The sequence below is a fragment of the Benincasa hispida genome, chromosome 5 (genome assembly GCF_027475165.1).
Source record: "Benincasa hispida cultivar pf3 chromosome 5, pf3_genome.v1.1, whole genome shotgun sequence".
NCBI lineage: Eukaryota > Viridiplantae > Streptophyta > Magnoliopsida > Cucurbitales > Cucurbitaceae > Benincasa > Benincasa hispida.
This window is the reverse complement of record NC_143482.1, coordinates 44566159-44590769: the sequence shown is the minus strand read 5'-3', so window position 1 is coordinate 44590769 and position 24611 is coordinate 44566159. Positions and strand designations below refer to the sequence as shown.

Below are 24611 nucleotides of genomic sequence, written 5' to 3'. Positions count from 1 at the left end.
TTTATGTGGAGACATAAAAGTGGAACAGGTTTGAGTAAATAATCAAAATGATCTATAGTATATTAATAAGGTTGGGTGTCTTATTCTGGTAATATTATTGGATGTGGCCTACTCTGTGATTGTTACAAAGAGTTGTAAAGTGCTACAAACGAAGTGATCCTAATTTGCACATTGTATGATATGAGGAGTGGGGCGTCTTGTGCAAATGGGTTTGTACAAGATCGGACCACGAAATAAATACCTCTTACTTTATAACGCTTTTTTACTATTTAACACTGACTATTTTAAAGCGATAACCTAGGTAACTTGACCTTAATCTTGAGCAAACTATGAACTCCTGTTTATTCGGGATTATCCTTAGATTTGCATAGGTGAAGGTTGGTTCAATAGCGCCGACTCAATAAACTCCCATTTCAGGGGTAAGACCGGATAGATAGCTGAGGACATAGGGTGCAAGAAGGAATTCACTTCTACTCACTTTTAGAGATAGTGGAGAGGTTGTTCCTTTAAGTGTTGACTTTGAACAAGGGGCCCCACCCTCTCATTGGCTTGAGAGGGACTCCATTTGTTGATTGAATCACAAATCAAATATTCATTAGAGAATCAGTGGGACTTAAGGAATAAGAAGTAATCTTTAGGATAAAACATACATTTGACCCAGCCGTTATTACAAACGACCTGTGAAGGGTTAACTTACTAATCATGGTTATATCGAGCTGACATAATATATCTACAGAGTTTAACTATGGGTTTTAGTGGAGTGGCCCATTAGTTAACGAATGGGATTAATTTGGTGTAATGAGTTTAGACAATTAATCTTAGATCGTTGGAGCCCATGATCTGTAGATGCGCGAGATTCCTCTACTAGCTCGTAAATGGATTAGTTTTAGAGTATCATGATAAGTTAATTTGAAACGTTCAAATTAGAATTAAAGGAATTAGTAATTATATGAGATATAATTACACGTTTAATTTTAAAAATTAAACGAAATTGGAGAATTAATATTTAAATACGATTTAAATATATGAAGGTGGATTTGTGTAAAATTAATTTAATATTTGATATTAAATTAATTAAAATTATTTAAATTATTTAAATAATTATTTATTAATTTTATTAGAAAAAATTAATTTATTAAAATTAATAATATTTAAATTTTATAAATCAAATTGATTTTTGAAATCAATTTTGTAAAAATAGAAAAGTTGAAAAATTAAACACAAAATGGAATTTCGGTATTTTTTATTTACCTTCAAAGTAGCTCACACAAAACCCATAAACTTTTGTTTCAATAACTCCAAGCATGAGCTGCATCTCATGTAACCATCTTCTTTGCATGATAGTCTGCAATATATTGATAAGATTGAAGTGGAATTGAGGAATACAATCGATAGAATTTTTGCTGAAAATTCGAGTTGAAGAAGGTGTTTTTCAAGTGAGTTGCTGCCATGAGTTCTTGTCCAAGTTCCTTTCATTCAAGCTTATTTTGAGTCTCACAACTCAATCTAGAGCTCCAAGAGAATAGTGAGGAAGATCTTGAGGTGGTCTACAACAAGATTTGGAGAAATCTGCAGCTGGAATCAAGCTTTGAAAAAGTTCTACAAAGATTTGACTTAAAACCCACTTGTTTCTGCAAGAATATGCTTTAGTTTCTGTCAAAATTAATGAATTAGAGTGCTTATTGATCCTTGTTACTTCCACTACTTGCTGATACATTCCAACAAAAATATATTATTGGGGGAGAAAAAACATATGCATGGAGGAAAGAGAATATACTGGGAGAGAGAGTATGCATGGGGTAAAAAAGTATGCATGGAGGAGAGAAAAATACATAAATAAATAAATAGCCACTAATTAAGAAGCACAGACACAACGAGTAATAAATAACCACTAACCATGAAACATGTTAATTCTTCAAAATTAATTTTGATGATATGAAAATTGCATTTAAAAGTGAAAAATTGAAAACTAAATTAATTTTGAGTAATAAAAAATGTGTTTTCGAGTGATTTTAAAAATGAAAAAAGTGATTTTTAATGATTTTAAAATCACTCCTAAACATGCACTAAAATAAAATGGGTTGTAGGTTTAGCTTTTTAAATGGTTGGGCTTAAATTTGAAAAAAAAGTTGATTCATGTATCCCCTTCACGCTTCACGTATTTGGAAGCAAATATGCGTATCTGAAAATTAAAAATATAAATAAAATTAGATACTTCAAATCACATATCTAGATGTATCCGTATCTGATATCGATTCTTTGTACAATTAGAAGTATCTGTGCTTCCTAGGCCATTGATATTAGTGAAAATAGAGAGACCAATAGGTCTTTTTTGTAAAAAAAAATAAAAAATGACAAGACATTAAGTGCTATTCTTAGGACCTTTTATGTATAAATCTCTTTTAACAAATTCAACTAAAGTTGGTGGGCCAAACATTGCATTATTGGTTTAACCCAAACAACATCTATTTTTTTTAGTACAATTAGGAGTAGGGAGATTTGAATCACAGATCGTGTGCTTACTAATTGACAAACAACTTCTAATTATTAATAGTTATTGATGAAAAGTGTGTGTGCCACCGAGAAAGGACTCCAAAACAAAGGTATTTATGGGCACTGCAACTTCAACATGGCTTTGTACCATAATCTTTTCTTCTTCTTTCTTTCTTTGACCGTTCTCTGCATTTGATAGTTAGTGATTTCATGATTGACAAAAATGGCATCCAATGTTTTCTCCATAGTCCCAATATCCAAAAACGCTTCTCAATTTCAAGTGGTGCCAAAAACTCTTGAAGCCAACATGAACACCAAAAATATTCTCTTAAACGAAGGTATTCGTGCTCAGAAAGATTGAGGTATTGCCCATTTTATCGCTATCTTTAGACGACGTTTCTATCAACATCGACAGTTTAAACCTTGAATATTCCTAAAAAATTAGATAAACACATGAGATTTCGTCTCGAAAACCAAGGAGTAACACATGTATCATATATAAAAATTGTGAGTTCTCTTAATCCTTTCGATGTCGGATCCTTAACATACTCTGTCAAGATTGTGGTCTTAACCTAACATATAAAAATTGTGAAGTCCCTCTGTCTTTCTAATGTAGGAACTTCAACATGTCTCGTCAAGATGATGTTTTATGAGTTCACCATTCTTGGGTTAGATCTATTTTTTTTTCGATAGAATACTCCCGTGGACTAAAAATTGAGGTTTCTTTATCTTTTCGATGTGAGATCCTTGAGAATGCCCAATAAGGTTATAGATGAATTCTCAATAGTATTTCTAATTAATGAAAAACATCTCATAGATAATTTTATTGATATTATCAAAGAGAGAGAATAACAAAATGAATCGTACGTTTTATGAAGCTTATCTAATAACCTAGGAGATCACGAAAAATCTTCTCTCCATGAACTCTGGAAAACTTTTAAAAGTTAGTTTAGATTGTTTTGTTAATTTAGTTCGATATTGAGCTAAACATCATAAAATCTTTATTTATGCATTTTAGCCCTTGGATCTTTATTTATTTATTATTTTTCTTTTAAAGAAAAACTCACGTTTCATGTTGAAAATTCTCGAACACAGGTCTGTCAACCATGGAAATAAATACTGAAACTTTCATGACTTCAATTATAGCATGGCTGAACCAAACTTTATTATTATTATTATTATTATTATTATTATTATTATTATTATTATTATATTTGAATATATAAGGGGAAAAAAGGTTGATAGAGTAAAAGTAAGAGAAGAACATAGAAATTAATGAAATTGGGAAAGGAAAGGAGACAGCTTGGTTTTTTATTAAATATATTTAGGTACTTGAGAAATTAAAAAAAAAAAAGAAAGAAAGACATATTTTTCAGAAAAGCCATTTAATTTTTCTGAAACCCAATTGAAATGATCTTATGTTTTTGTCCTTTGTCCTCTCACATTCATAATCTGTCATATTTTACAACCAAATGTTAAAAGCAAAGATAAGAAATGAAATATTCAATGTTTTGCTAAATTTTTGAAAAAGACATTGAATGCCATAAAGTTCAAGAATTTAATTTGGCTAGCTACAAGGTTGTTGTAAAGAATAATGTGTTTCATTTTAGGACAATTGTTTTGTTTAGCACTGTTTTATTAGTATGTGTTAATAAAGAAAAAAACACCTATGTTGGTTATGGGTTATCAATACTTTTTCCTTAAACAAAGGGATCTTTACTTCTTTTTTTTTTTTTTCTTTTTGAAAATTACAAATCCAAATATTTATTTTTATAGGGTCTAGGGTTTATCATTGGAAAACCTAAGGCTTATTGACTAAGTTTGGGATTACTGTAGTTTCTAAAATAATTATGCTTATAGGAAAGTCATAGGTAACATAAAGTAAATTAGTGTTTGATCAATTTTAATTATAATTTTAATTATAAACTTGAAGAAAACTTATTATGGTGTAGGTAAAATTATTAAAAAAAAAAAATTATTGTGATATAGCTTGTAATGGCTAAAATAGATTTGCATTGTTTCATCTATGGGTATACATAGTTCGGATTGGAAGATTTTTGTGGACTAACCCAAAAATTTGGGTTGGCTAATAATGAACTCTATTAGTTCTTTTTTGGAAGGTCAACCCAACCCAACCCAACCCAAAATTTTCGGGTTGGGCCGGGTTGGGTAACCATTTTTTTAATTTTAATTTGACTGTTTTTTCCGTTATATATATATATATACGGGTCGGGTCGACCTGAAATGGGGTAACCCTTGACCCAACCCGAATTTAATATTTTTTAACATTTTTAACCCAACCCAATTCTTGCGGTTTGGGTTGGATAGTCTGGGTTGGTCGGGTTTTTTGAACACCCCTAGTTTCATCTGTTATAAGTGATTTTGGACCAAATGACATAATTGGCATCAAGTAAAAAAACAACAAAATCAAGAAGATAGCAAGATTCAGGATGAAAGTGATAACTTAAGGATGAAAATGGGCCTAGAAAAGGTAGATGACTTGCTTGAGGTCGAGCCTTACAAAATATCTAATGGGGTATGTCTCACACATGTCCGGACCCAAGGGATCATCTTAGCCTAAGATTCTTAGGCATAAAATATTGTTAAAAAGAAGATGCTTGGTTGAGGCCAACCCGAGCAAATACCAAACGGGGTATACTCAACTCAAAGGACAACCTCAATCAACTCAGCAACCTTATGAGGAAGGGCCTAGGTCAATTACATCTATAAATACATCATGAAGTTTCAGAGAGAAGTAAGTTCATTTTAGTACTCAAAACTTTTTATTTGCAAGCCGTACAATAATGTGCAGATTTTTCCATCTTGCAGGTCACATACAAATTTATTATTACTGACAACTGTTATGTGAAGATCGGGTGCATTTGCTTCTGCTCGGATTTTAGCCTCAACATCATCTGTTGTTTTTATTGATATTAAATATATTTTATTCTAACTTAAGCATTTATAAATTGATATGATGTAAATGGTAAGTTATTTTGGTTAATCTCAATTCTTTGATGAAATTTAAGAAAAATAATTGTTATAAATGCTTAGATTATTATTGATATTATTAGATTTGTTTTAGAGAAATATATTTGATTTGGTTTAGGTTTGCTTAGTAATTGAATTATAATTTGAATACTTTTCATGTCATTATATATATATATATATATATAAAGATATGACTGAAATTTAGCTAGGAGGTACATGATTTCCAACCTGCAACAGACTTTCAAATGAATGAATAATTAGTTGAACATAAGATAAAACTTAAAAGTTAGTTTGGTAGGGAATTCAAAAATAAAAATTTGAAAATAAGCAATTCAATGAAAAAATAAAGTTATATTTCATGTATTCAGATATGTGTTTAGTAAAAAATTAGTTTCTAATTTAAATAATTGTTTAAATTGTGTTTGATATTATATTTATAAATTATAAACTAGTTGTAGTTACTCATTAAATATTAGTTGATAATAAATTATTGTTAACTTATTTATGTTAAAAAAAATAATAACTATTATTTTGTAATATTATATAGTTTGTAATACCTTATATATACATATTTTAATTTTAAAAAATGAAGTGAGTTCATAACATGATACACTATATTTCTAAATGTTTTTATCTTTATTGAATATAATTTTACATTTTAAAATTTAAAATTCAAAATTTGAATACAATGAAAACATGAAAGTGAATTTTTCCAAAATTTACACTATTTGGATCACAGGATCTTAGAACATTTCTCAAAAATAAAACTTAAATAGTTTGTCAAATTCATATTTAGCAACATAAAACAAAATATGAATTATCAACCAAATAGATTCAAAGATTCTAACTAAATTGCTTCTTATCAATGTTAGGGACGGTTAGTTTATGACTAAATTGTTGTGATTTGGATATAACGGCTAAAATAGACTTATTATCAAATTCGCAATTTTGGTTTCTAATCTATCATTTTAAACTAATTTATTAAACTTAATTTATATTTTGTTTGCTCTAAATGATGTTAAAGTATAAGAGAAGTAATTGCAATAAAAAACAGTATAAGGTATTTTTTGAAAAGGTTGTTGCATTGAGCTAATCAATTTGAAAAATTAGGATATAGAACTTCATGAGAAAGGTAAAATGTATATAAAAAAAATGTATATATTAATACCAAAAAAAAAAAATAGAGAGATTTCACAAATTTCATAAGATGCATGAGTTATCCAATTGATTTTAAGATGAAATTAAAAAAAGAGATTTATAGCCCGTTTGTATTGATTTAAGAAAAAAATGTTTTTTTTTTCAAAAAACTCATTTTTATTTAAACATTTTTATAAAAATTGATTAAAATATACTTGAAAACTATTTTGAGTGGTTGTCAAACATTCCAATTTCATTAAAATGACTTATTTTTTAAATAACACTTGAAAATGAAATCCAAATACACTTTTAACCAAAAGTCATTATCTTTAGAGGACATGTTGAGAGGATCCTAATTTTTTTACCATATAAAATTTAAAAGATAGTCTTCATTCTACGAGAATTTACTTTTAAAAGCTAGTAGAGAATAAATTTTAAAAAGTATGTGAATGACCCTATGTGTTAAAATGTGATTTGAATAGATTATTTCACAATCAATTTTTTTTCAAACAAAAAATCATTAGAATTCATTTGTAATCACTTTCAACCCTCTCAAAATTAATTTTAAATGCAGCCCAAGGGAGGTGGTCTTGAAGTAGTTCATTTTTATCATTCTAACATCACTCAAAAGACTTATTTTTAAGTATTCAAAATCAATACCTAATTTTATCGTAAATCAAACACTACATCGATTTAGGTCTTTTAAAATTGCTCCCAACATGATATTGTTCATGTGACTTGTATTTGAATTTTGTGGATGTACATAGAATCTATTTAAATCGATAAAAATAATTAAAGGTACGTTTCATAATGATTTAATTTATTGTTGAGGATCCCACATTGAAAAAATCAAAAGATCTCACCATTTTTATAAGATATATGAACTAATTCTCTCATTACTAAATTGGTTTTAAGATAAAAGATCAAGTTATCTAATATGATTTGTACAAGAAGCTTGCAAACGTTTCTACCTGTATAAGAGTAGTCGTACTAGTGGGTAAAAAATATATCACTAGAGTCCATTTTGGAGGGTAAGATTTGAAATGGTAATCCCAAATTACTAAGAGAAGGGTGTGGTTATTTTAAATATGGACCTCAAAAGAATCCCTCCTTTAAAGAGTAAAAATGTTCTCAGAGGAAGCATGTCCCTGCAGCCAATATATCTGACTTTCTCAGACAAAATTTGGGCATCTTTTCGGCAGCCCTATAATGATCCTAAAAGCCTTCATTCATTATTTTTCAGACAAGTTCAAAGAATCAAAGGCTATTTTGGTGTTAAGAAAGAATCAAATTTTGTTAAGAGAGGTAAAAAACAAACCATAGGTAGAGTTATTGTTGTGGTTAATAAAAAAAAATATATATATATATATATTGTACAGAAAATAAAGGGAACTGTTATTGGAAGTAAAAGTACAAAGTCAGAGCCTGGAATTGCATGAGAAAAGCTATGGTTCAATGCTTAAATAAAATGAAAGGTACAAAAATTACTGCTCATAAATTAAAAGGGGCTTTCTCTGATATTGATAGCAAATGAGAGTATGGGGGTTTGGCCAACATTCATTTATTTGGAGGCATGGATGATTACAACATCATGGGGCTTAAGGGTACCACACGAACTCATTGCTCATTTAAATTAACTTTATGCTTTCATTTTCAAAATTGCTTTCCAATAAGTTGATGTCACTTGTTAGGTTGATTCAAAATGTGTTAGGTTTATTATAGTCCGTTTGATAATATTCTTGTTTCGGACTTTTTTCCTTCGATTGACTATTTGATAATTGTTTATATTTTCTCGTTTCTTTCATTGAAAAAGAAAATTATAAATGTGTTTGGTAATCTATATAGTTTCTTATTTTCTAAAATTTTAAATTAAAAAGATAAACGTTGGTATAAAAATTAATTTCAAAATTTAAAAATATATAAGTCACATGTGATAAAATATTATTTTTGTTTATGTTATAGAAAATAAGAACGTTGATTTTGTTGTTTCCAAGATTTGAAAAATCGGAACGAAAAACAAAAACAATTATCAAGCATTCCTATTTCTAGAAAACTAGAAAGAAGAGATAAAATAAAAATATGAATGTTATCAAATGATTCCTAAACGATTCACCTTCATTATTGGGTAGTCCAATCCAACCTGACTCAAAAAAGTGAAAATCCAAACTCGGTCCAAGCTCAAATCCAAGGCCCAAGACATTGTTTGGGTTTGGATCGTGTTAGCCTAATCTTCAATAGTCAAGCCCATGGCTCAACTCTAGGCTTGGTCCACTAAATTAAAGTTTTGGTAAAGCTGGGTCAACCTATTAGATTTGTCCCTTCAATATTGATGGTTTACTTCTTTAAAGATATATATGTATATTTTATATTTTTAATGAAAATATTTTTAAAATTGTTCATGGCGAGGAACTTTATTTGTTTTTCAACATAGATGTGCTTGGAGTGAACTTCCCCGTAGTTTTTATTTTTATTAAATTTATTTAAATTATTTTCTATATTTATTATTTTATCTAGATAAAATTATTAATATTATAAAGTTTTATATTTAGTATTTAATTTCCTTAAAAAAAATTATTTGCTTTTAACACTTAAAAATTATATGTTACCTACGAACTATGATATATTTAATATATTTAAAAAATGAGGTTAAAAATTTACTTTCTTAATATATAAAAAATTTTATATGAAAACTATACATGTACATACATATTTGGGTTGAGTATTCAATGATAAGTTCACTAAGCAAGTCCGATGAGTCGATCAAAATATGGTACAAGATAGTCAGTTCATGGGTTAGTCCGATTTTTAAAATGGTGATCCATATCCAATCAAATGAGTAAATGGGCTTATAGGCTAGGTTGATCAATCATTAACTTTGGGCTACATTTGGGCTAGGCTTGAGTAGGTCTTTTGGCTTTGGGTTCACTGATGAGATTGATATACAGTTGAAACTATCTTGGATTTTATTGGAGTACAATAACAATTGTGGGGACGAGAAGTCGAACTGATGACCACAAGGGAGGAAGTTGCATGTCAATTACCATTGACTTAAACTCAATTTGATTATATGGTTCAAACTAATATGTTGTGTGTTACATATATAACAAAATAAATGGATGAGTTAGTAAATTTATTTATACCAATACTTGAACACTTTTTGTTTTCACTTGTTGACTTATGATTTGAATATTTAAGTTAAACTATGTGAATCAATCGAAAAACTTTGATGATTTACAATTTATTTAATCAATGTTTTAATACTATCTAGGATAGAAAAGGGGGAGTTTTCAAAATTTTAAAAAATAAGGAAAACTATCTATACAAAATAGTAAAATTTTACTCTTATTTGATAGAGGGTGATAGAAATCTATCAGTATCTATCAATGATAAAAATTAATAGAAATCTATCGTTGATAGACGTTGATAGAAGTTAATCAGTGTCTATTAGTATTTTTTTGCTATTCATGTAAATAGCTTGATAGTTTTTTATTTGTGAAAATTTTTCATAAAAGAAAGAGGAGCTAATCAACAAATTTTTTCTTTTAAAAAAAAAAGTTTGCTAAAGGGCGAGGGCTCGTTCCACCTCATTTGTGATATAACGTTGGGATGCGTTCATAGATTGTTGATGCTTTTCTATGATGATCAAATCACTATAGGCTAATTTGAAACTTAAACCTTTTTATCAACTACAAGAACTTCTTTATGAGATTTGTAAAAAAAAAAAAAAAAAAAAAAAAAAATAGAACTTCTTTAGGAGATAAAACAAGTACTTCAACATATGAAATTTCTCTTTTATTTATTTATTTTAAAAAAAGAAATAGAGAATAATAGAAAGTGACAATTAGCTTAGGAATGGGAGGACCCTCTCACCTGTAAGCTACAAAATGGAGGAGTCTTCTAATAAGAAATAATTATTTGAAAACTAACTATAAAGAAAATTGAATATTGCCAAGAGGAAGTGTGTGCATCTCCTTCCAAATAAGTCAAAAGGAGAGTCGTACCTAATAACACATTTTGTGAATTGTTTCTAGAGCTTATTTATTGCTAGTATGTGTGTGTATATTTATTTATTTATTGAAAGAAAAATGCAACCACAATAGAAACTCATCAATCCAATTATCCAACCACAAGAGAAATTCATCAACCCAAATAATGAGGAAGATACAATGCGGGCACAAATATAGCCCATTTATGGGCTGGGCCATTATATAAAAGAAAAATTAATTACACTCTAATTCGGATGAGGGTTTTAGTCATCAAAGTTCTTTTAAAAGTTTTTGGCGATACTTCCGATGAAATATTTATGTGACCTACAAATACAGTGCAATTAGTTTCCAAACTATCCAACAAATATACTAAACTTAAAAACAAATACACTGCAATTGAAAATCACTCGACCAAACCATCTACATTGCTTTTTTGAACTTATCCAAAATATATTAGTTTTAAAAGTGAAGGTTAGACTAATAAAAACTTTATCTAAATAATTACATTCATGAAGAAAGAAATCGATTTAGATTAGAGTATGAAAATCTCAATTAAAAATCGTCAATTGAAATTGCTAACCAATTATGATGTGGTGTTGATGTCAATCGTGGAGAACTGATGAATAGAAGAGAAACAAACAATATTCAAAGATGGTACATCCTTCCTTGATCGCATATGAGTATAAGACCCCCAAGACAAATAGGTTAATACCAACACCGTCTACATGCTTGGCCTACCTTTTCACAATGGCTTGATAGGAATCACTTTGGAAAGAAGAGACTCTGCGACTTAAACTATTTGTCGTGGCTGATTAAGCCAAGTCTTTCATCTGCAAAGTAGACTTGTCATCAATTATTTTCCACGATTCTAATCACATTAGGATTTTACATCTTTGTCTTCTACGATTCTAATCACATTAGGATTTTTGCAACCATCTCGATATATTGTTAACCGAGAAATAATACATTCAGAAGTTGGAAAAACTTTAGATTGGATTAGATCGACACGATGTTTAAAAGATGTGTTTGAAGTAACAGAAACTTCAATAAAGCAGAAGTCATGATAGTAGTTATTTTTATCTCACTTACCATTGAACAAAACTCGATCGTTTAACAACCATAAGAAGAAAACGTCAGGAGGATGAAGAAAGCTAGGGCTACGTGTTGTATTCTAATATTTTATGTTTGAAACAAAAATAATAATAAATATAATGTTCAAAACTATTTTAAAACTGTGAATCTTGATTAAGTTTAATAGAAAGTATAATAAAAACAATAAATTTCAGTTGGGATATTTAATATAATATGATAATTTAAATTTCAAACGAATATTTCAAAATTAGTTGTTGTAGAAGATTTGAAAATTCAAAATAAGTATTAAATTTGATATGTAAATTCATAACAACTACTAAAATCTCGAAATTTAAGGATGATTATCCGCTTGATCTAATCAAGTTAGTTGGCATTGAAAGTCTGGAATATTTAGTTTAATTAATTAAAGTCTCATTAATACAAATGTCGAATTAATTACACAATAATTAAAAGAAATGATAAGGACATTTTAGGATTTCCAAAAGTTTGACTCACGTGACTTCCATGCGTTTTGCTATAATTCAAAACTACTCCACCTTTTGCTATTTTTTCAGATGATAATATAATTACTACTATTTACCTGATTATTCCCTGGTAGAACTGTATTCCTTTGTTTCAAAGTCTAAGGAAAAGAGAAACTTAATTGACATTTTCCATATCCAATATAACCACTAAACATCTCAAGCTCCACCTAAAGTTAGAAAACACAAGAGTAAATAAGGTATCATATTACATTGAAACTAACAATAAATTAACAACCTTCACCAAGAAAATGTGAGAGTTATAATGTGGTTTAATCAAAGTAGCAAACTTTTTCTTTTAGAAAAAGTAAATATAATTTAATAGCCAAAACTGAGAAAATTATGAAAGTAGAAGAAGATTAAACAAGTCCTCCCTTTCCCATGGTCATTTACCATCTTTAAAAACCTAAAAACAAATATTTAAGTAAAATAATTTCCTTTAGCATTAGAAAAAAAAGAAATTAAAATACCTAAAAGGTAGTTCAAAATCAAATTCTACTAATTTGTTCTAAACTTAAGCAACCAGTAGTACTCTTTTTCCATTTAACACAAACCCCACCTATTTCAACAAAACCAAAGACTTGAGAAAGAAAACTATTTAATGAAGCTAAATTAAAGAGGCGTTGCAAACCGAATTGAGCTTCTCAAACAATAAGGACAAAATTAATTCAGGAAACACTTTACTAACACTTTACTAGCAGAAACCAAATAATCCAAACAAACCCCATCTCATATTCCCAAAGAATTTGAATTTTAGCACCATTTCAACATCCTCAAGAACAATTCAATCAGAAATCAAGCAGAAACAATAGTTCCAACAAGAAAAAGCAGTACAAACACGAACTCTCTGGAAGAAAAAGCATAAAATTACTTCCAAGTAGATCAAACAAACAGAGGATGAGATCTTGAAGAAACCATCATCAAATCAACTACCAAAATGTTGACACAAAGAAATGCAGAAACAAGCCATAGTGTAACAGAGACTAAAAGAACTGAGAACCCAAACTTGCTAGAAATATAACAATGGTTAACAGTTGGCTAAGATAGGAAATTATGCCATTATCAATTGCTAGAAATATAAGGAACAAAAACTTACAAGTTAAAATATTGTTTCTCAATATAAAATCGAAAGAAAACAAGTGCCAAAACTAAACACCTTAATAGTCGAAAAAGTCTAATATCATTACATGCAATAAATTGGTTTTTGTGATAGAAGATTTCAGTTGACTTAGATCCATGTTTTCACTATGAATTTCTCCACTAAAGTTCTGATGACTGAAACATATAGAGATACATGAATTAGAAACATAACAACAAAGCTAGAGTGCTAAAAAACCTCTATGAAAAACATCAACAAGAGAACAAATCAGTTAAACAACAAGTTAAAGCATCTACATACACTATTTGTCTTAGAATTTCAAAGCTGATTTTAAAATATATATATAAAAAAAAAGGTTTAAATGGGTGGAAGGATTCAGTGATTAACCTCAAATAATTAACTTTTAATGTTCAATAATTTTGAGAAAGAGAGAAAAGCACCTGGTAGATGAAGAAAGTTGAGAGAAATCCTTAGAAATTGGCATTGTAAATGACATAAAAGAGAGGAAGAAGACATGTTTGTTCTTACCCAAAAATGTAAATATGCTCCAGCTATGAAGTAGCTATGATAATTATAAGATAGCTACAAAACAAACCAATTAAGTTCCTAAATCCACTATAACATGCATATACGAAGAAGCTACCTTAACTACATGATAGGCACCCAACAACTTAATTGAAAGGCTCAATCCACTAAAACATGCGAAAGATTTTTCTACAAGCTTAACATATGGAAAAAAAAATGCAAATATACAAACCACTTAGTAGCCTTTGTCTTCTAAAAGCTTTGACTTTGATCCATAATACCTGCAACAGGAAAGGAGAGGTTAGATTCTTCCTATTGTGAAAAGATTTTTCTCTTATCAATATGAAAGACGAACATTGCAGGTTAGGAACCAATAATAGAACTATACCAAAAAGCATTAAAATCGAAAGCTACTTATTCTTCATTTTTCTTTTAAAATGTAATGTAAAAAAAATAGTTTAATATGAGTTTAAAAACCATCTTAGATGATTCTCAAAACTACTTAAAAAAATTCCAAAAGAATGTCTAAGCATCACTTTGACTACTGAAGCCACCTAAATAAAGGGTCTAAATGACACTTTAATTCTCAACCACCTAAAAGGTTCTTAAGTGACACTTTCATTCTCAACCTCCTAAAAAATACTTGAAGGCAAATGTATGCACTTAAGCTTGAAGTTGATAGCATTTCAAATTTGAAGAGAAAATGCAACATAAAAAGCTAAAGTAGATGTAAATTCATGAAAACATGACAAAAGGTTCATGTCTTACTATATAAAGTGGTGAGATCAAGTTCATCAAAAGGAAGATATCCTGCTATCAACACGTAGAATAACAAGGACCAAACGTATGTAATAGCACCATCATAACTCTTGTGGTTGACCACCAAAAGGCAATCTAAAAACTATATAATCAAATTTATAAAAACAAAATGGTTTACAAGTTTTTAGATCCAACATAAATGCCTTTGGTACTACACAGTTTTCATTCCCACATGTTGTGTGGAGTAGGCTTACTCCCTGTCAGCAAATCACCAATAACCGATGAGCGAAAAATTGAGTCTTTAATCATGTTTGATACAAGAATGCTTTTAATCATGTTTGTTTCCAATAAAAAAAAAATCATAAACAGTCAGTTCTAATCAGTATTTTACATGTATCATTTCTCCCAAACGTCATTTAGCCCAACCCCTCCCTCCCCTCACCCACAACCATAAAAAAGAGAACAATTAGGGACTAAAAGGAATCTATCTTAAATTTTACAAAGCTTGGAGTGGAGCAAAATGCAAATTACAACACTCAACACCTTCAAGCAAAAACAATGATTTACCTAGCACTTTGTATGTCAAACTAGTTACATCGTATATCTAAGCCCTTAAATTTCAGATCTTGTAAACTTGTAGGTGTTATAAATCAAAAGTAATCACTTATCTCGCTCTTTCAAAGTTAAGACCCATTCATTTACCACCATCTTGAAATACAGAAAGCTACTCAAATCAAAAGAGAAAAGAATGATCAAATAAAAAATCTAAATTCCATCACACATGACTTATATGTAAGTAGACATAGAAACCTAGTTAACAAGAAAATTTGCATGTGATAAAAATTAATAGTTTAGTAATAAGTAGACATAGGTCCCATTTAAGCTACCAAGGTTTACATGCTCCCATTTCATATTTGCACACAAATTAATAGTTTAGTAATAAGTAGAACAGCACACAAGTAAGACAAACATAAATGTAGATTGTAATTCGATGATGAACCACTATAATAATATTTACATTTAGATTCCATTTTATCAAGGCATACTTCCGGGCAACTTTCAATGGATGTGTATACTTATCACTCACGAAGGAAATATCAGATTTACAAATTAGAAATTCCAAACCTATATAAATATAATATTAAACAAACAAATAAAAGCATTATATCGATTTGTTCAAAGAAAAAACTGGTATATTGGAAATAAAGAAATGAGAGATAAGAACACCTTAAATCCAGAGAGTAGTATGCAATATTGGAATTAAATTTTATCTTCTTCCTCAATGCTCTTTATAGAAGAACTATGACAGTATTTTCTATAATAGTATTTCTTAGAAGGGAGTTTTAATCTAAACTAGTTAATATCTTCGTACTAGTTACTAGAACTTGGAGATCTATTTAATCCTATTTGCTCTTGAGTTGGTATAAAAATAGACCATAGGCAGAAAGTTGCAAACATAATTTGGTTTGTTATTTATTATAATAGCTCATTTATTAATATGGATCAAGTTAAGCTCGCTCGTAAATATAGCTTCTATCTCTAATGATATTCTTGTCACTTGAATATTCTGGGAGGAAATCAAAGTGAGTTATCATAAGGAGCAATCTACTGCAGTTTGACACTAATTTAAGAACCCCATAATGAACCTCAATAGTTATTTATTTATAACTATCATATATCATTAAATGAAATGAAAATCATTTAATATCTAGGAGTTTTAAAAGGCCCAACCATTGATAGATTTGCAAGCAGAGGTGATTCAAAATCATTGAGCCTTTCCCTTAGGTATCACTCTTTTGTTGTGCTACCAAAATTTTATAATTGAGCCTTTCTTTAAGCACGGTTCTTCAAAAACACAAGAACATTCACGCATAGCACAATCGCCTTAAAATTCAAACACTAAGAATAACATAATTAATACAAACAACTAAAATTAAAGAACTCCTCAATCAAATAATTTGATCTTGATACAATTCCAAACATTCTATCTACAAAGTCCAATGAAACCCAACAGAAACAAGAAAGAGCAATTCAAGAGATAGAAAGAAACCTCAGTATAAGCTTCAATGACAGCTCCAATCCGACCCTTTTGAAAATAGTGGTTCCCATCTTTTCTAAGAAGCTCGACTTACTCTGCGGCGGTCAGACAAGGAACTTTTGACCCCATAACCAAGCAAAGGAATCAAAGAATTTCTATACTTGGTGGGAGAAACATACAATTAAATAGGAAGTAGAAAAACGCAACATCAAAACTAAAGTGCTAAACAACTCTATATGAATGTTATGGAAAGACTCGAAATCAAGAAATAAAACAGTATAGCTGGCAGTTGAACCGTTGTCGACCTCTTTCTATTAAGTGTTGTAACCACCAGAGCTTCATCGTCGACTGAATCGCTTGCACATATATAAACGAAATCGAATGTGAGATTAATGTAAGAGTGAATAAGAAATCGAGAGAGTAAGGCATTCATTCTATAATACTTTGAAGAGTAATAAAAGAGAACCTTCCAATTTGCACAGTGGACTTAGACCTTTGGCCGAACCATTTAAACTCCTGTGTCTTTTCTTCTTACCTCTACGATCGTTTAGATTTTGCTAAAGTATCGTTTACATGATCATGTAGTTCCTATCGCATCGTGTACACAATCGTTTAGCTCCGTACTCAATCGTCTATACGATCGTTTAACTCCTCAGTTGTCTCTATACAATCTGTTGGGGTTGGTGTCCTAATTCTTCTGGTGGTTTCATAGTTTGTAAACATTTTGTATACATATTGTTATTAATAAAATGATGTTTTTTATATGCATTTACTCAAATCTAATAAACTAAGATTCGTGGTTATTTCATGTAACTTAAGCATGTATGTGAGACATACAAGTAGATCATGCCTTAAGTAATAATCTAAATGGTCTGTAGTAGATGGATAAAAGAGGGATGTCTTATCCTGATGACACTACGGATACGGCCCGCTTTGTAAATTTTACAAGTGTTGTAAAGTGTTACAAATGGTTTGATCCCGACCATTCATGTGGAGACATGCGAGTGGGGTATCCTATACAAAGAGTTTGTATAAGACCGGACCACGATATGTTTAGTCTCTTTATATAACGTCGTTGATAATTGAGACTTACATTTCACTAAAATGACCATAGATGACATTACCTTAATCCTGAGTGAGTTGGGAACTCCTGCCTATGAGGGTGGTTCTTTGATTTGTATGGGTGAGAGTGGCAAATCAACAAGCTTACCATTTTGGGGATTCGTCTAATTGGGGAGCTGGAAACTCAGCTACACAAGACGGAATTCACTCCTTCCCCGAAGCAGGGGTAAGTAGATAAATTGCTCCCTTAAGGGCTAATTTTGAGTCATGAACATAGTGGCCACACCCTCTCCTGGCCCGAGAGGACTTAGTCATAGTAGGACTATGACTTATTGTTCATTAGAGGAATCAATTTTACTTAAATAGTTAGATGTAACTACACAGGGCAAAACGGTGAATTGGCCCAGTTGTACTTACGAGTAATTTGTGAAGGGTCATCACACTGTTGATTGGTCATATGGACACAAAAATATATCTGTAGTGCGAAGAGTGCAACTGTCGGTCTTTAATGGAGTGGCCAACAGTTAACGGATGGTGGACTCGTGATTAAAGAGTTTAACCAGTTATTCACATACCGTTGGAACTTCAAGCTACAGGTCCATGAGGTCCCCTTGGTAGCTCAATGGGTTCAAGTAGGGGTATTCAAAAAACCCGGAAACCCGACCAACTCAGACTACCCAACCCAAACCGCAGTTTGGGTTGGGTTGGGTTAAAAATGTTAAAAAATATTAAATTCGAGTTGGATCTCGGTTTACCCCATTTCAGAGTCGGGTCAACCCGACCCGACCCAAATATATATATATAAGTTAAAAAAAAACATTTAAATTAAAAAAAAAAAAAAAAACAGAACCGGTGACCTAACCCGACCTAACCTAGAAATTTTGGGTTGGGTTGGGTTGGGTTGACCCTCCAAAAAAGAACTAATAGGGTTCATTATTAGCCAACCCGAATTTTTGGGTTGGTTCACAAAAATCTTCCAACCCGGCCCAACCCGGACTATGTACACCCCTAGGTTCAAGTTGAGAATCAAATTTTGGGTTAATTTGAACTGTTCAAATTAACAAGAGGAAATTTAGTTATATGTGAAATAATTGATATGATGTATTAGATACATCAATTGGAGGAATTAATATAAATATGATTTATATAAATACCATAAAATAGAAAAGGAACTATGGTTTATATGTTTCATATGATGAAATATTAAAACTATAGGTTATAAATATAATATGATAAGTTGGTTATTATATTTATTTATAACATATTAATTATATGATAATTAATTATTCTTTTTCTCTAATAACCGAATTGAGTGGGAGGTTATTGAAAGTTTTATGGTAACTGTGAGATAAAAGGAAAATGATTTTCCAAGACTCGATGGATGATTCATTCGGAATAATCTCACGAAAAAGGCTATCAAGTAAAAGATTTTACTAAGCGATAGCATAGAGAGCATACGCGATTGAGCTACGAGTTTACTATACAATAGTTACTCACTTAATCGTTGCTACACGATCGAGTAGCAAAGTCTATATGATAGGCTTCATCTTCTAAACGATTGGGTACATCGTCTATACGATAGGCAGTATTCCTCTCCCATTTACTCAATCATCTACCTCTTGCTTTCCTCAATACAAAATCATATAGAGCCCACAACTTCTGGATTCTCACACTGAGAATACCAAGGTAACCATTGTGGTGGTGTTCTAATTTAGTTCGAGGATCGAGTTGGACTCGATTGGGTTCGAGGTTCATTCAGACGTTCATTGAGATCATTTTCTGATTGTTGCATTCGAGTTTTTGTTGATTGAACGAGTTATTGAACGATCGAGGGATACGTGAAGAAAGGTTCTTCAAAGGTTTGCATACTCTATCCCTTGTATCTTCATATTAAGTAGCATGCTGTAATTTCTGTTTATGTATAATTGTTTCTGTGTGGAGTTCTTTCTCAATGGGATTTGGAATGATCCGCTTCCACTCACCATCTTGTTTAGATTTCCTTCAATTGGTATCAGAGCTAGGTTGTTATGATATTCCAAATTCCATTGCTGTATTGAACTTCTTTTACAGTTATGGTGGGTTTTAAGTTTCTACAATGCGTTTAAGAGTTAAATGTGTTTGTGGATGTGTTGATGGATGTTTACGGGATGTTTACCTCTATTTAAAGCTTTCTTTAAGTTTACAAAGTGTTAATTTGTAAGGGTCCATGTGTTTCTGAGCATAATTAACAAGCAATCGAGTCTGTATTCAAAGTGTTTGGAGATTTTTGAGCCGTTCGTGATGAAGTTTCGAAGCATGGAGATATTGTTCTCATCGAAGAAGAAGACCAAAGGTTGGTCGCATCGTGTAGCCCAAGCCAAATGATCGTTGAGATTTGACTAAACGATCGTGTAGAAAAGTTATACCCGATCATGTAATTTTTACTAAACGATCACATAGCTGATGCTAAACGATTGAGTAAAAAGTTTACTCTCTCATGTTGCGTTGGCTGCTCGATTGCGTAGATGCTTGGGGTAAACGATCGTATAGAGTTTATAACACTCGTCGCATGGTAGGCGCGTACACTAAACAATCGTGTAGTCCAGTATGTTTCATCGCATAGTCACTGACTACTCTATCACCAGGTATACGATACTTGACGCTTGCCCTACAATCGTTTAGACGATCATGCTTCACGACATAGTTGTCGTCTACTTAATCATTTAGGCATGTGTTACACGATGTGTGTTGCACGATCGCGTTACCTTCATGCTTCATCGCATAGTCATAGGCACTCGATCCATGCTAAACGATCATATATGTTCGTACAGCATTGCTAAACGATCACAAGAAGCTGTTACACGATCAAGGAGACACAGCTTCGCTTGGACGGTTTAAGACCTGGTTCGCCTGTTTGAACCGGTGGACTCAATGCTCTTTGTAATAGTTAGCTTTATTCTTCAAGATTTGAGGCTAATTATTCCGGTCCTTCAACTTTTATCTAATATACATGAGATGTATGTTTGTTTATATGCCATAATGTATGATATATAGATTTAAAACCCACCTTAGGTTATGCATTTTGTTCATGCATCATCTTTATATTATAAGTGTTATAATATAGTAGATCGCATGATGAAATTACATTAAAGCATGCTCATGCATCATATAATATAAGAGTTATATTTATGCATGCATCATCTTTATATTATAAGTGTTACAGTATAAGGGTGTATGAGAGCATGTATGCTTGGTTTATTACTTTGTTATATAAGAGTTATATGAGCATGACACTTAGGTTTATTTATAAAAGTTATAAATACCTTGTATGTGTTGCTTTGCATTGTGGTTGGTTTTAGTTGTTTCCTTTTATAAGAGTTATAATGGAAATTAAAACTAAAATCAATAAGAAAGAGTTGCATGCAAACTTAGGTAAAATCGTGTTTTAAAAGGGTTTTAAAATTTGATTGAGATAGACCTAAGTTCATGGTTCTAATGTGATTAGAAATCTAAGTTTAATCTTTTAAATCAGTTTAATAGGATTAAATTGATTTCCATAAAAGATTAAATTTGTAATAAATCTATCTATAAGGGACCTTTTGTTTAAGGCGGGTTCTAGCTAGGCTGGGCTATTTAAGTTGACGGAAACGGAACACCTCTACCTGAGAACCTACCTGGAAAGGTGAATTAGATAGATTTGCTACAAGTATGCAACAGTTGATCAAAGACTTCATTAAAGTGTTTAATGAATGATGATTAAAAGTTGTTTAACTTTCCAAAGTAAGCGTTACTTTTGGGAAAACCTAAAAAGTCACGATCGTTTAGTTCTACAATCGTTTAGATTTTACTAAAGTATCATTTACACGATCATGTAGTTCCTATCGCATCGTGTACACGATCATTAGCTCTGCCCACAATCGTCTATACAATCGTTTAGCTCCTCAACTGTCATCTATACGATCGTCTAACTTCAGTCAACTGTCGTCTACACGATCGTCTAACGCTTTCTCCAACTGTTTGCTTAATTAAACTATCGTTTACTTCTTGGTGCATCGTCTACACGATCGTACAACCTTTTGGTAAACGACAGAAGGATTTTCAAGCTTCAACATTCTATTTCCCCTAACTCTTGGATTGTTATCGACCATTATATCTGAGTGTTTTGTGATTATTAACGTCAAGATCTAGTCATTTGGGACAACAAGTGGTATCAGAGCTCAGTGAACAATTCAAGACAGCTCCAAGATTTGAATTCTTGATTCAGAATAGTCAATCTTGAAGACCAAAAATGGCAACTACCAGATATGAGATTGATAAATTTGATGGCAAGACAAACTTTGAACTATGGAAAGCAAAGATTAAAGCAGTCCTAGGGCAGCAAAAGGCTCTCTTGGCCATTACGGACCCTGCGAAGTACCCTGAAACACTTTCTGAGGTAGACAAAAAGACTATTGAATCGAATGCATAAGGAACCATTATTTTCAATGTCACAGATAGTGTTTTGAGGCAGATTGTCAACCAGCCTACTGCCTATGTGAAGGAAATCGAACATGAGGATTTCCATGAGCAGCGGAATAGATCATTCCAAATTACAATCATGTATGAACATTATAATTATAATCGTAAACAAAACAAATGGTTATGCATTCATTACAAAAATTACAGCATGAAAATATAACTGAACAAGGAGAAATGCTACGAACATTTGTCGACTCGTCTCCACGTTCCTTGCTCACGAACGCTCGAACACAGAAACCTCGAACGCTCGAACAACACGACCGCTACGCAGCACGAACACTGCAAACTCGACCTCAGCAATCGCCTCAGTCACGAACACCCCAACAGCACGAATGGCCTTCACAGAACCTCGACGGTGTCAAGTTGAGTATGACACCACCAATAAGGCTACCTTGGTATTCTCGGTGTGCAAATTTAGAGAGTGGGCTCTATGTAGACTTCGTTTGAGGTAGAAGACAGAGGATTCAACAATCGTGTAAACGATTGAGCAAGTGAGAGAAGACTGAACCTATCGTATAGGTCGATGCCCAATCGTTTAGTAAAAGCTAAGCAATCGTTTAGCAAAAGCTAAGCGATCGTTTAGCAAAAGCTAAGCGATCGTTTAGCAAAAGCTAAGCGATCGTTTAGCTCATCGTTTAGTTCTGTGTCTGTCGCTTACAAACACTACACGATCATTTACCTTTTATCAAGCTATCGCTTAGTAAATCCGTGTTTACTTGACAATTCCCATGAGATTCTTTTTCGGTGAGAGAAAATCTTAAAAACAATTTTTGTCAACATTACTAAAATTAGGAAAACAATTTTCCTTTTATCTGACGGTTACCATGAACCACCAATAACCTCCAACTCAATTGGTTATTAGAGAAAAAGATTTAATTATCCAATAATTAATATTATTATAAATATAAATGATAACCAACTTATCATACTATATTTATAACTTATAGTTTTAATATTTCATCTCATGAAACATATAAACCATAGTTTTTTTCTATTCCATGGTACTTAATGTAAATCTCATTTACATTAATCCTCCACTAGATGTATCTCATACATCATACCGATCATATCATATATAATCGAATTATCTCTCGTCAATTTGAACATTTCAAATCAACACCAAAAACTGATCCTTAACTGAATCTATTGAGCTACCAAGGGGACCTTATGGACCTGTAGCTCGAACCTCCAACGATACGTGAATAACTGACTAAACTCTTTAGTCACGAGATCCACCATCCGTTAACTTTCAGATACTCCACTAAAGACCGACAGCTGAACTCTCCTTACCATAGATATATTATGTGTCCATCTTAACCAATCAACAGTGCGACAACCCTTCACAGATCGCTCGTAAATACAGCGGGGCCAATAACCGTTATGCCCCTATAGTTACATCTAACTCCTTATGTACCAGTGATCCCTCTAATGAACATAAGTCATAGTCCTACTATAACTGAGTCCTCTCTTCCAAAGAGAAGCTGTGGCCACTATGTACAAGCCCCAGAATCAACTCTTAAGGGAGCAATCTCTCTACTTATTCCTGCTTCGAGAAATGAATAAATTCCATCTTGTGGATTGAGTTCCCAGCTCCTAGATCAGACAAGTCCCCAAAAAGGAAATTTGGCCACTCTCACCCATACTATCAAAGGACTGCCCTCAAAGGCAGGAGTTCTCAAAACACTCAGGATTGAGGTCGTGTCACCTATGGTCGTTTGGGTGAGATGTAAGTATCTAGTATCAACGACGTTATATACAGAGTCTAGTCATCTCGTGGTTCGGATCTTATACAAACTCTTTGTATAGGATACCCCCGCTCGCACGTCTCCACATGAATGGTTAGGATCTACCATTTGAAGTAGTTTACAACACTTGCAAACCTCTACAAAACGGGCTGTATCCGTAGTGTCACCAAGATCAGGTGTCCCACTTTAATTCTTATACTACAGACCTATTTAGGTTATCACTTAAGGCATGATCTACTTGTATATCACATATACATGCTTAAGTTCACAAAAGATAACCAAGGAGCTTTGTTTATTGGATACGAGTAAATGCCAGAATGAAATAATATTTATTTTATTCATTAAACAATGTATATCTTTACAAACAACGAGACTCTGGGATAATTAGGACATCAATCTCAACACTATGCCCTATGGAATAAGTCGAATGAGATATATCTTAACAAAGATATACCTAACAAAGCTTTCTTGAGGGAAAGATTCTTCACTTATAAGATGGATCCAACAAAGTCCCTCACAGATAATCTTAATGAGTTTAAGAGATTGTCTTCTGAGTTCAAATCGATTGGAGATAATATTGGAGATGAGAATGAGACGTTCATACTATTGAATTCTCTACTAAAATCTTTCAAAGATGTGAAGATTGCCTTAAAGTACGATAGAGAA

At 31.6% G+C, this 24611-nt stretch overlaps 1 long non-coding RNA gene across 1 annotated transcript; it reads right to left on the bottom strand.

Annotated features, from left to right (window-relative positions):
* Nucleotides 1–11017: 11017 nt before the first annotated feature.
* LOC150036182 (uncharacterized) lies at nucleotides 11018–16791 on the bottom strand. The gene is made up of 4 exons (XR_016529867.1): nucleotides 16654–16791; nucleotides 14077–14125; nucleotides 12280–13495; nucleotides 11018–11437 (listed from the first exon to the last, which is right to left on the bottom strand). It is a non-coding gene; the product is annotated as an uncharacterized LOC150036182 (long non-coding RNA).
* Between the last annotated feature and the right edge of the window lie 7820 nt (nucleotides 16792–24611).